We start from the raw sequence: 13,847 nt of genomic DNA, 5'->3' as shown, positions 1-13,847 counted from the left end.
CGGGCACGAACAAAGCCATGTCTTGGTTGCCTATGAGTGCTACATCCACCATATGTGGCCTCCAAAACCACCCATTGCAAAGTGCTATGAGAGCACTTATAACATTCAGGGTCTAACAAAAGGATGCATTGTTTTTAAAAAATTACGTAGTATAAATATTATTATTTAGAAACTTGCATTATTTGCTTGTTATACTATGCGCTATTAGATCCGAATTCTTTTTGTATATAACCGTTAAGTATAAAAGTGAGTTAATCTTATCATTTGTTCTATCTTTTAATTACCAATTGTATCGTAACAATAACAAAGAAAGCGCATACATTGAACGAAACGAGACAAAACATTTCGAATCAAGAAAGAGTCCATTCATAAACGGCAAAACCCATGCCTGCTAATATATCAAAAAAACCAACTCTTAAGAATCATAGTTCAAATGGTTCAAAACAATTCTACTGTTCCTTCTGCAAAAGTACAACTCATAAGACTTTCACCATTTTAATTTTGTAAGTAATCAAAATCCGCATACAACGTGATATATTATTTTTGATAAGGGTGCTTCATATGGGTATTAAATTACAACCCGGCCTTCTTCTCCAGCTTTTGAATTTGGTTGAGGAAGATCCATGTCATCTGTCACAGCAAATATCCATTAGTCGAAAATATTCACAACAGTAAAGAAAACCGTACCATTTTGACTCCATACGTTAAATATGTTGCTTTTCATTATTCAAATTTTAATACACGTATTCAAAACTACTACGTGTATTCATAGTCAAAGAAATAGGGTCTAAATGAGCCAAGCCTGTCGTGAGCTACTCGAGATCGGCCTGCTAAAAGCTTGAGTTGAGCTTAAACCAACTCGAGTCTAGCTTAAACCAGCTCAATTCGAGTCAAGAACAAACTCGAGCCAAAATTGAAGCTCGTTCAAACTGAGGCTCGTTTAATAAACGAGCCTTAAGCCCGTCACGAGTCGAGCCCGAGTTGAGCCAGGGTGGTTTCGAGCTCGGGCTCCAAATTAAACGAGGCAACTTAGCTAGGCTCTAGCTCGATTTTGAAGTTAAACGAGCTTAAAATCGAGCCAACGAGCCGAGCCATGACTCGAGCCGAGCCTGACTCGATTTTGGCTCGGTTACAAAAATGATCCAAATCATCTCAGGATGTTTCAAATCAACCTTTTGTAGCTAGTTTTATTCGAGCTTTTATCGAGCGAGCCACGAGCCCGAGCTTCGAGCCTCGAATTTTTTAAACAGCCCTAAGCCCGTGAGACTAAACAGACTTACTACTTATATAAATATAGAAACAAAATTTACCAAGTAAAATCCCACTCTTAGCAACTATTTTAACATATATAGTAACTTTTATTTAATACGTTTTGTAAATATGATTAAAAAAACCAAACAAATTATGGTATTTAAACAAAAATATAATTCTAGTTGTATAATATTGAATAATTAACAAATAATAATCGAGCTGAGCTCGAGCTTGAGTATTTTCTAATGGGCTGAGCTCAAGCTTTGAATAATAAGTTCGAAAAGAGCAAGCTTGAGCTCTGATAAGTTAAACGAGTTGTGATCGAGCTTGGCTTGTTACACCTAGAACAAAAATAACTTTAAAAATTTGATGCCAAACACTCCCTAAAGTAGACAGTGCATAAAAGAGAGAGCGTACCATGACATGTGGCGCGATCCTAACACAATATACCGGAAACCCTGTATAGAACTTGAAGGGCCCACCAGCCTTGACGGTTTTCATGGCACAATCCAGAGATCCTGTGTAAGGATATTTTCCCGCAGCATCAGGCTGCATTTTTTGAATTTGGGTTTTCACATAATCAAAAGGCAAACTGCAGGCAGCAGCAAAGAACCCTGATACAGAACTGGCACCTACAAAAAAAAAGTGTTACTGTTCTATTCTGTATAATCTTCCCAAATTACCGATATTATAACTATGCAGCTTAATCTTACCTAAGATTGTAGCAGCCTCACCAAAACCGAGGCTATCCTTAAAAAACTCCACACTTTGATCATAAGAAGCAAGCATTCCATGTTCAAAGCCATAGCCCTAACGACTGTGGGACCCGCACCTTTCCATAGAGCCAGTACACCTTCATCTGCAGTAATCCTATACAATGCATGGAATGCATTTGTGTAGTTACGGCGTTGGGCAGCAGGTAATGTTGCATCCGCCTGCATACGGATGAGTGCTAGGTCAGCAGGGCTTCCCACACAAGCTCCAATTGCTCCAGCTGTTAGCCCACATAAAGCTTTCTGGTATAGAGGCAAAGGCTTTCCATCATTAGCCTCGAGTGCTTTGTTTGTCAGAATCCTATTGAGTAATCAAAATTTCAGATTAATGATTACATGAGAAATAAGATTAATTCAAATTTTATATGTATAGCAGTACGCTTAATTGTTTATTGTTAATGAAAGTACCTGAATGTACCAAGCCTTGCGGTCGTATAAGTAGCTTGCCTAAGTAATCCAGCAGATAGACCCTGCTCAAAATAATGAACTTAATGAGTCATCAAATGTATGATAAACAAACAAAACTAATGAAAGAAGACCGCTATAATCATTCTGTATCACAGAATGTTTCATATTTTCGATGAACCAGTCTCAAATTGCAGTAGAAGAGAGGTCATTATACACATTGATCATTTGAGAGAGCAAACCTTATAAAAGGCACCGATTCCTTCGTTTTTCAGCATAGCCTTTGTCACCTCACCTGCTGATCCTTGACCCAACTGAATTCTCACCTATAAATACAGCATCATGTCATATACAATCCAAATCAAAGATTTGTCTGGGAAATTTTTGATCCTAATGAAAATAAAAAATAGGTCATAACTGTCCCCTAATCAAACTTGCATATTCATTGAACTTAACGGATACAATCAAACTACTAAGCATCTTTTATGTTAATATGTCAATAATTACTAGTCTACAAACAAATCAGATGAAAACCTGACACCTGCAAGCTTCTACCACTAACGAGCTCAAAAAACCCAAATAATTAGACCTACAAGAGTCCGATCTACATCTAACGGCAGATCTAAAATCATAATAAGAACTTGAAATGCACATACTACACTTAATAAACACACCTTGATCATATCAATGAGCTAACTGAACAGTCTGACACATAACGAATGAAAACCTAATCGAAGATCTAACATCTGCAATTTTCTAGTACGAATAAGCTCAAATATCGAGTAATTACACCTACGAGAGTCCGATCTACACCTAACAACAGATCTAAACTCATAATAAGAACTAGAAATACAAATATTACACTACATAAACACACCTTATCATATTAATGAGCTTGATGACACGCGTAGCAAGCAAATAATTCTATCACTTGGAATTCAAAATTTCAGAGTATAGACATAAAGAACGAAAACCTAATATAAAAGAAAGATCTAGCACAGTGAGCTAAAATAATCAAACAATTACACCTAATACAATCCGATCTACACCTAACAACATATGTAACTCATAATAAAAACTTCATCAAAGTTCAAATGCATAAATTACACGATATAAACACGCATTGATCATATCAACGAGCTACGATAATTACATTACTCGGAAGTTAAAATTACAGAGCATAAACATAGCGAATAGAAACCTAATACAAGATCCATCACTAATGAGCTCAAAAAATCAAACAACTACACCTACGAGAGGCCGATCTACACCTAACAACAGATCTAAACTCATAATAACAACTTAAAATGCATACATTGCATAAACACACCTAGATCATATCAATAAGCTGAATAATACACGTAGCAAGCACACTAAATGATAATTATATTACTCGTAAGTCAAAATTACACAGTATATACATAACAAAGGAAACCTAATATAAGATCTATCACTAATGAGCTCAAAATATCAAACAATTACACTTATTAGCGTCCGATGTACACCTAACAACAGATCTAAACTCATATTAAACAGTTAAGAGCTAATAATGCATAAATTATACTAAATTATAAGATAAACAGACCAATATCATATCAATAAGCTACATGCCACGTGTAACAAGCTTCTATCACTAACAAGCTCAAATAATAATCAAATAATTAGGCCTACGAGAATCCGATCTACACCTAACAACAGATCTAAAGTCTAAACTCATAATAACAAGTTAAAATGCATATAATAAATTAATAATATACTAGATAATGCGATAAACAGACCTTGATCATATCAATAGGCTGGATGACACACGTGGCAAGCATACCGGAGGCTCCGCCGTTGACGAACGGTTTGACGGTGGGCCATACACCGCCGACTGGCTTAGGTTTGTTCTCTTCTCCCATTTTAGGGCAAATCAATACAGAGAGAAGAGAGATAAATAATATTATAATAATAAATGTAATGGAAAGCAGAAAAGAAGTTGTGATGAAAGGTTGGTAGATATTTATACCTCCACTCCCTTGAACTGTGATGTGTTGGATTTGGGTTAATTACGGAAGTGCCACTAGCTCTTTGTTGACGGAAATGCCCTTGATCGTTTTCAAGGTGTTTTTTTTCTTTGTGGGAATTAAATAGAGTTGAAAACGTGATGTTATTATGAAATAAAAATGGTAGGTGAGAAAGTAGTTAGCATTACTGGGGACGGGTTGGTTGCATTTCGCAGGAATCCGATTAAAATTAAATTGGTTGTCAACGACACAGGCGCACTTTCTCTCTCTCTCTCTCTTTCTCTCCCTCTTCTTTCAACGGCAGGCCCGGCTCCAAAAAAACAGAACAAAATTTAGGCCGAAGGCGAAAAATTTTTTGGACCTTAAACAAAATGATTATTTTGTTGGGTTTAAACAATTTAATTTTGATATGGGCTTAATTGGTTATAATTTAGGTTGTGTAAAAAACTTTTGTATAAAAATAAGATTACACATGTCTCAAATGCAATTAGAACTCATAACCTTTTGGTTTGAAGTAATTCCTTTTTGCCACTAGACCAAGCTAATACTTATGCAAATGAGTTTAAATGCTAACTATACATATTATTTTAATAAAAATACATATAAATTAAAAAAAATCGGGCCTAGCGGGGTGTCGGGCCTGTGGCCGTCGACCACCCAGCCCCCCCTATAGGCCGGCCCTGTTCAACGGGTATAGATACTGGCAGTGCAGTTTTCTTTCATAGGGTATCCGTAGGGTCGGTGGCGGCGTAGCAGTTCGGATTATCCTGCTCGTGAACGCCATGCCTCCCCCTTTAGTGTGCCAATTGGCTACAGTCTGTTTTTGAGTTTGCTAGTGTGGCAAGCGAAGTTGAATTAGACAAAAGGTGAAGTTAAGCATACCAACAAACTCAAGTCAACAGTAAACGTTGTGCCTCTTATGTCTTTTGAGCCATCAACAGATCAGAAAAAGCTTAATAGATTAGACTATGGCCGATAAGCTCTAAAAAATAATAAAAGTTTTATGTTAAGCATACCATGTGATATATATATATATATATATATGTGTGTGTATGTGTGTACGAACTGAACTAATTCTAGACAAACAATGGTAGCACTATTCATTTTAATTATTTTCAATCAATGTGGACTATGTGTGTCAATTTCTTTTTGGTCATATCACGACTTTTAACATTTGGTTTTTCCTTTCAACTATTATAGCAAGTACAAGTACCATAAAGAGCTGAACCCATAGCGTGCAAATTTATGTCGCGTCACACAAAGAATCCACTAGTTTAATTAATTATCGATTATTGAAGAAACACTAACCGGACCCCGGGCAGATTACTGGTAACCTGGGGGTTGGATAGCTGTTTCCCACGAGGAGTTAGACCCTTGGAAGATGGTTCTTCTGATAACCTGCAAAACAGACACCGTGAGCTCGTCACTGAGAAGGGGGGGGGTTCCTCCTTGTGACCACCCTCCGGCGTGAGAATCAGACTAGATTGCTCTTTAAATATAAAAGTATATTAAGAGATTGCTAGAGCAGATATCAGGTATAATATGATGATAATGTAGTAAGATATGTTGTGTTTAGATGATCATACCATTTGGGGTATTTATAGCCGAAGGTAGGTTTCCAAGGAGGTATGGCCGGCTGCAACAGTGTTCCTGTTCATCAACAGTAGCCTACGCACGTGCCCTGCTGGTAGTTGGTGGGTAGGCAGCGGCTGATAGCGACCAGGCCTGCTGTATACTATTCCCTTTCCACCAACTGCCGGCTACGCACGTGGTATGACAGTAGTTGGTGAGTAGGCAGCGGCTTAATAGTGATACAGTACAGGAGCATGCTGCTCGCCATACTGTATCAGTGAGCTGTCGTATCCCTGATCAGATCTTTCGCCCATACCTCGTCAGGTACAGTAAAAGGTCCTTCAGTATAGACTGGCTTATTTGGGCGGGAGTATTCCCCCTCCCGCCTCTGTGCGGGATTGCTCCCGGCTTTGCTCATTCCTTCAGGTGACACTGAATGATCGAGAGCTAAGTACCTAGTGCGTGTAGCCATGCTGCGCGGGTGGCCTTCCCTCATGGCTTGTATCCGAGGCTGCGGGAACAGGCGGAGTCCTTCACCATGGGAGGCATTTCCTGCGGGACCAGCTTGCATACTGCGCGTAAGGACGTCACGTCTCTGAGCATGGTTGGTCCTGCGGATCCAGTTGGTCTCTGCGCAGACGTCCCTGTTTAAGGTGAGTCTTGCGGGTCCAACTGGGCTCTGCTGGGACCTACCTCTTCAAGTCCCCCCAGTCCAATGTTCTTCTCATGCGTGTTTAATAAAGTGAGGTGAACTTTTGGACTTAAGCAAAGGGTTTTGAAAAGGGTTTTGTAAGGTTTTCCATGGGAAGTCCTTGTCACTTGCAGAAATGCCCGAGTTTCCTGCTTGGTCTTCGGGTATGATGCGGGTAGGTCTGTAACCTCCTCGCAAGTCAGGAGCATTGAGTCCCAGTTGTGTGGATTCTCCATGAGGTTTTGGTAGTTTTGAACATAGTGATCAATTATGTTAAAACCACCAATTCCATCCTGGAGCTTCAAACAACGTAGTTCTCAACGTTCCCGCTATGCGGGGATGTTATTTCCGTTTCCGCAAGCATTGCCCAGAAGATCCTTCCTGGTTTCAATTCCCAGCGGAGCGCTAGGTATGTGAAGGGTTTTGCCTTAACACTGTACCAGCGCTCGTCTTACGGTTACTTTACTTCCAAGGTATTCCTAGCGTCAATTCCCTGCAGGTGCTAGGTACGTGAAGGGTTTTGCCTTTACACTGTACCCGCGCCTGTCTTATAGTTACTTGGTTGCCGAGGAATATTTGGCTTCAATTCCCTGCGGGTGCTAGGTATGTGAAGGGTTTTGCCTTTACACTGTACCCGCATCCGTCTAACGGTTACTTGTTCGCCAAGGTTTACTTGGCTTCAATTCCCTGCGGGTGCTAGGTATGTGAAGGGTTTTGCCTTTACACTGTACCCGCATCCGTCTAACGGTTACTTGTTCGCCAAGGTTTACTTGGCTTCAATTCCCTGCGGGTGCTAGGTATGTGAAGGGTTTTGCCTTTACACTGTACCCGCATCCGTCTAACGGTTACTTGTTCGCCAAGGTTTACTTGGCTTCAATTCCCTGCGGGTGCTAGGTATGTGAAGGGTTTTGCCTTTACACTGTACCCGCATCCGTCTAACGGTTACTTGTTTGCCAAGGGGTAAGGGGTATTTTCCCGCTTACTTTTTAATATTTTTTAAATTTTGAATTTTGAAATTCGAAGAGTTGGTGGAAAGATAAGAACAGTCCAAACCTCTGAAACGTCGTGCGACGGTTTCTTCTGACTGTGTCAGGACGTGCAGGAAGTTATGGTGACGTGACAGAACATGGTCATTCCAGACGCTTTTCCTGGCGCGTGGGCACGATTTTTCGGGCGCGTGGCCGCGAAATTACTGGCACGCGTCCTGTCAACAGCTGTTGCCAGCCTGCTTTTTGCCACGTGTCATAGTTTCATTGCATCTTCGATTTCTCTCTCCTCCGCATTAAATTCACCGCATTAATTGCGATTAGTATATAAAGGGGGAGAGGCCCCTTTGTAATCCACACTTTCACCTCTCTTCTTCTTCTTCTTAGTGATTTCCGGCAAATACTCCCCTTTTTCGGGCAAGCATTTTCCCGAAATCACTCTTCTTTCTGCAAAAATGTCTTCTCATGATGCTGAAGCTGTAGCCGACGATAGGAGTACTGCTGGCGAGTGCCAGTGTGCTCTACCTCTCGATCAGTACCAGTACATAGTCAGGAAGTTCATGCTCGAGTCTCTCGAGCCTGAGTTTCCTGAATCCCACCAGACTGTGTACGATGCCCCCAGTGGCAAGATCGGGGTATATGCTGCATTCTTTGTTTATGGGAACCTTATGTTTCCATTGACAAAGTTTATGTATCGTGTCCTGGAGAGGCACGGTGTGCACCTGACCGAGGTGCATCCGATGGCGATTGCCAAGGTCCGGCACTTCGAGTGGGTGTGCCGGATTCTGGGTATTGAGCCCTACGTGGACCGCCTGATGACCTTCTATACTTGGAGGTGCGTCCAGGGGTGGTACACCCTGACAACCCGTATTAAGGGTTTAAAGATCTGCGTGACCGAGCGCAGTCTCCGATCGTGGAAGCGGGAGTTCTTCTACATCTCTGCCCGCGCCATCCCCATTGCTATGAAGTTCAAGAAGGGTCAAGCGCTTCCGAGCCTTCACGCTTCCAGCTACCAGGAGGCGGAATGGTTCACGAAGATATCCCGGGTCCAATCTCCGGTTTACCGGTTTGCGGAGTCCGGGATGGTGCTGCTGGGGATGAGCCGGGTATGGAAGGATGCGTCCCGGTTTCCCATCCTTCTTGAATATGGTTTGAACTCTATTCCTTATGGTATGTCTTGTCTTTCTTGCTGATATTAGTTAATTTTCTAACTGTTTCTTTTTCTTTCAGAGGGGAATAATTTGGAGTCGCTCCTGTTCCCGCGGGAAGCTGACAGTCCTGTGCGGGTGGGCACTCGTGCTCTGGATGACAATGAGTTGCCCATCCTGGAGCAAACGGCGGATAGGTTTGTGGAGGTCTATCCGCCGGGCCAAGAGATCCTGAGCCACCGGCGGCCAGGTAAGGAGATATTCTATCCTGAACCCCTCAATGCTGTACCCGTTGCTGAAAATCCTTACATCCTGTCTTCTGAGGAATCCGCAGATGGTCCTCCCCTTGTGCGGAAGAAGAAGACTGCTGCCGGCGTGAAGGGGAAGGAGAAGGCCACAGCTGATCCAGTGGTTCTATCTGACACGGAGTCAGATAGTGAAGAGGTGGCGGGGAAGCCCGGTGGTGAGAAGACCACTGCTCCGGAGGCTACGACCGTTACCTCCGGAGAACCAACGAAGACGACGGTGACCGGTACCAAGAGGCCGGCTCCATCGGGTTCCTCCCCGCCCGTCCGTACGTTCAGGGTCAAGAAAACCCGTAAGTATAATCATAATGCCTTTGTAGATTTGTCACTTCATAATTTTCTTTTAACACTTTCTTCTTTGTGCAGGCGTGGATGTTGACGCAATCCTGGGTGAAACGCAGGGGAGTACCTCCTCGCCAATGACGGTAGGCTCGGTCAGCCTTCCTGAGGCGTCGACCCAGTCGCCTGCGCCTGCATCCGCTGGTCCAGTTGCTCGTTCCGTCGAGCCAACTGTTCCGGACGAGATGACGTCACCGCCGGCCGTGAGTGCGATTTTTACAGCATCCTTCACGGAACCGGCGGTTACTGCTACTTTTAAGGAGGCGGAGACCACGACGGCGACCAGGGCGGCTGCCGCCATGCCCGCGCCACCGGCACCGATGGCCGGACCATCAGGTACGCGCAGGGCTTCACGCCGATCTTTGCCACCTTCCCGTCTGCCTGACCTGTTGGATGGATTTCCTTTAGGTTCAGGTGATGGGTTTGGCGGCTATCGGCCTGTCATTGACCCTACAGGTGCGTAGGGTTCCTTTCTTTTTCCCTTATGTTTTTCATCATCTTTTCCTTACTGCTTTTGTTTCTTTTGCAGTGTCGGATTCCAATGAAGTGTATGTTCCTCGATGGAACATACGCCGAGGAACAACCCTTCGCACACCCGTGGAGTGCGTGGACTGGGCTCGCCACGCTGCTCCTCCGGGCGCGTTGGGGGAAGCCATGGTTAGCTACCAGGAGGGTAGGCTAACTAATGAGCTTCGGGTTCTCCAGGCCCGGATGCAGCCGCGCGTCGAGCTGCTTTGTCGTGAAAACGACAAGTTGAAAGCAGCTCACGCCAAGGACATATCTGAGGCGCGTGCTCTTCGGGAGGAGAACCAACAGCTGGCGGCAGCTGCCGCCGACAAGGAGAAGGCCTTCAAGGCCCTCGAGGTTGAAGTTCAGGCGCGACTCGAGGCCCGCTCCAAGGCTGCCCAAGCTGTGAATGAACAGCTTCGGCTGGCCAGGGAGACTGCGCGAAACGCAACCGAGAGGGCTGCCAAGGCTGAAGCCGTTGCTGAGCCTTTGCGTGTGGAGAATGAGGAGCTCAAGGCCAAATTAGAGGCTCTCCAACGCGCTCATGATGCCTTGGCAATGGAAGATGCCAAGAAACTCCAGGAAATCCTGGACCAAAGGGGGGTGCTTGACCAGACCCAGCGGAAGCTTAAGGGCGTCGAAGAGGCTGCCGCTAAGGAAGTTTTACTTGCCAACCTTAATAAGAGCGAAGCCGAACGCGCCCATACCGAAGCTCAAGCTGCCCTCCGATGGCTTCTTCGAGAAGCGTTGCCTCAGGTATGTTTAGATTTATCTTCACGCATTTCTTTTGTAAGAAAAGGTTCTAATGTATTTTTTTCTGTAGGTTGTGCGTCGGGTCTTTTCAGAGACCTACGATGATGCTATGACCGCAGCCCTCAACGCTTCTCATGATGATGGGGAAAAGGCCGGCTTCATGCTTGGTCTAGGGTTTGTTGAGAAAGGCGTCCCGCCTTCCAACTTCCCTTTGTTCAATGTGGATACTAAAGCCATTTATGACCAAGCATTGAACCAATACGCCGCCTTCCCGCATCCAGTGGTGGAGAAGGTGGACGAAGTAGCTGCTGCTGATGATGGGTTAGCTGTCCTCAAAGCGTTCCTCGAACCACCCCGTTCTTCTGACGGAGCGGGTCCAAGTGGAAGCGGCCCTGAGGCTTGATCCTGAAGATCCCTTCCCATTGCTAAGACTTGTATAGTTTTTTATTTTTTCTTTTAGGCGGGTAGTTACCCGGCCATTCTTGTAATATATTCTTGAAATATTAATCTTTTTGCGTATAAGATTGTTATTTCCTTCTTTGGGTTCCTTGCTTTATAAACTTATGACTTGCATACTTAGTTTAAATTAGCAATTTTCCAAGTGTTTAGAATAAGAACCTTTGAACGTGGTTGATAGTGGGTTAAAGTTTCGCTTCTTCCTTCGTGATTGTGCGGGTAGAACCGTCACTTGCACTTGGTGAGATGGCTAAACTTTAACTTTTATCTAACCTGCGTGTAGGTTTTTCTTACTTTTTGAGGATAAGTTAACCTTTGAACGTGGTTGATAATAGGTGTGAAGTTTTGCTTCCTCTTTCGTGATTGTGCGGGTAGAACCGTCACTTGCACTTAGTAGGATGGCAAAACTTTACCCATACCTGACCTGCGTGTAGGTTTTTCTTACCTTATAGGTGTGAAGTTTTGCTTCCTCTTTCGTGATTGTGCGGGTAGAACCGTCACTTGCACTTAGTAGGATGGCAAAACTTTACCCATACCTGACCTGCTTGTAGGTTTTTCTTACCTTATGAGGATAAGTTAACCTTTGAACGTGGTTGATAATAGGTGTGAAGTTTTACTTCCTCTTTCGTGATTGTGCGGGTAGAACCGTCACTTGCACTTAGTAGGATGGCAAAACTTTACCCTTACCTGACCTGCGTGTAGGTTTTCCTTATCCTTTTTAAGAATTTTGTTTTGAACCGTTCGACGCGCGGTTGTCGATAGGTTAGTGTTCATTTTCCTTTCATGATTCATGCGGATAGACCGGCACTTTCATTTAATGGGATAATTGAACTCCTTCAACTGACCTGCGTGAAGGTTTGCCACGTTATTGGGTTCGTGCGGGTAAGACCGCCTTCCCACGCAACGACTTCACGTAATGTGAATGCCGTCACCAGTGTTGGATAGTTTTAACCGTTCGACGCGCGGTTGTTGATAGGTTATTATTCAGTTTCGTTAATGATTCATGCGGATAGACCGGCACTTTCATTTTTGGGTGCTGAACTTTTTCCCCTTCAACTGACCTGCGTGAAGGTTTGTCACGTTATTGGGTTCGTGCGGGTAGGACCGCCTTCCCATGCAATGACTTCACGTAATTATGCGGTGAAAACCGGCATATTAGTGTCCAGAAAAGTATAAATGTAAAATCATCAGCTTCGATATTCTTAAAAGAGAATCATTTCCATTAGAAGTGGCTCTTGGCCTTTTCTTTACAAATTGGAATTGATTTACATGCAAACTGTGTAAATGAGCTCCCTTCCTTGTTGGGATGGGAGTGCCATCGAGCCGATACGCACCTGGTTCGGGATCTCGTTCTTTACGCAGCATGTAGTCTCGATTTTGAAGCTGGAATTGATTCGTGTTTTCCCCAGCTGGGGTTCTATACGCACCCGCCTGCTCAGCCTTTATTACGCCACGAGGTGCGCGAGCGTCCCATCTCTGACAAATGCTTCGACCATATCTTTTACATCTATGCATTCTTCAGTGTTGTGGCCCTTTGTCTTGTGAAAGTCACAGTATTTGCTCCGATCTGCATCGTGACGATGTCGGATTATTGGCGGTTTTGGCCATGGGAGCCCTTCAGTGGCGAATATCTCAGTGACGCTTTTGGTGAGTGGCGTCCATCTGGAGTTCCGGTGCGACTGTACATTATCCCTTCCGCCCAACCGATTTTGCAAGCCGGATGAGGTGTCAAAGTTTACCCTTGACTGCCAGATGCCTAGCTTTCGTTTTTTATTTAATCGGGCGGTGAGGACGTTGTCTTCTCTCGTCCTCTGGGTGTAGAGGTTTGTGCTCTGTGGGAGATCTCTACCCAGTTGCTTCTCTGTTTCCGCATAGCGTTTTGCTGCTGTCATGATGCCATCCCATGTGGATGGCATGCCATCTTTACCCGTTAGGGTGCGGATGAGCTCTGGGTCATGTGCGCCCTGGATGAAGGCAGCGCGAACAAGATCTTCACTGATATTGCCCAAACTTAGCTTCTTTGAGTTGAAGCGAGTGATGAAGTTTGGCAGAGATTCGTCTTCCTCTCGTATGCATTTGAGGATTGTCCATTGCTCCTCGGTATACTTCCGTTGCTGGCTGAAGTGTTGGCTAAACTTTTGTTGGAAGTCTGCCCAGTCGTAGATGTGGTTGACCGGTAGACGATCGAACCATGCTCTAGCAGCCCCAACCAGCGTCATTTGGAACATGTAACACCACGTGGGTTCCGTCCAATTGCTGACGGTTGCCCCTGCTATGAACCTGTTCAAATGATCGTCTGGATCAGATATACCGTCATATGTGCCTATGTTGGGCATTTGTTTGGCACTCTTTGGGGCGATTGCTTCAGCAATGTCCCTTGCAAATTTGGACGTTCCTGCATTTGCAACGTTTGGTCTGAACGTTTTAGAGAAGTCTCGTGGACTTCCACCTGTGCTTTTTGGTTTGAAGGCTTGTCCAAAATGCCTTTTCGGTTGGGATTCCGTTTCCTTATGCTTCCCTTTTGCCCTATGGCGAGGGTTCGCGTCGGAGTCGGATTCCTCCGAGTCATCCTCCCAGTATTCGAATTCGTCGGCCTGTTGCACGGAACGCAAGCGTTCGTCCAACTCAGCCTGGAATTCCTTTTGTCGTGCCTCC

General features: G+C 44.3%; 1 pseudogene across 1 annotated transcript; it reads right to left on the bottom strand.

Annotated features, from left to right (window-relative positions):
• Window positions 1-473: 473 nt before the first annotated feature.
• LOC143546582 (mitochondrial dicarboxylate/tricarboxylate transporter DTC-like) lies at window positions 474-4,330 on the bottom strand (annotated as a pseudogene). The gene is made up of 6 exons (XR_013137609.1): window positions 4,208-4,330; window positions 2,672-2,755; window positions 2,433-2,494; window positions 1,965-2,325; window positions 1,669-1,883; window positions 474-630 (listed from the first exon to the last, which is right to left on the bottom strand). The product of XR_013137609.1 is annotated as a mitochondrial dicarboxylate/tricarboxylate transporter DTC-like (transcript).
• Between the last annotated feature and the right edge of the window lie 9,517 nt (window positions 4,331-13,847).

The sequence above is a fragment of the Bidens hawaiensis genome, unplaced genomic scaffold (genome assembly GCF_021521415.1).
Source record: "Bidens hawaiensis isolate Kalapana, Puna unplaced genomic scaffold, B.hawaiensis_p1.1 tig00014404_1, whole genome shotgun sequence".
Taxonomy (NCBI): Eukaryota; Viridiplantae; Streptophyta; class Magnoliopsida; order Asterales; family Asteraceae; genus Bidens; species Bidens hawaiensis.
This window is presented reverse-complemented; position numbering and strand designations above follow the sequence as displayed.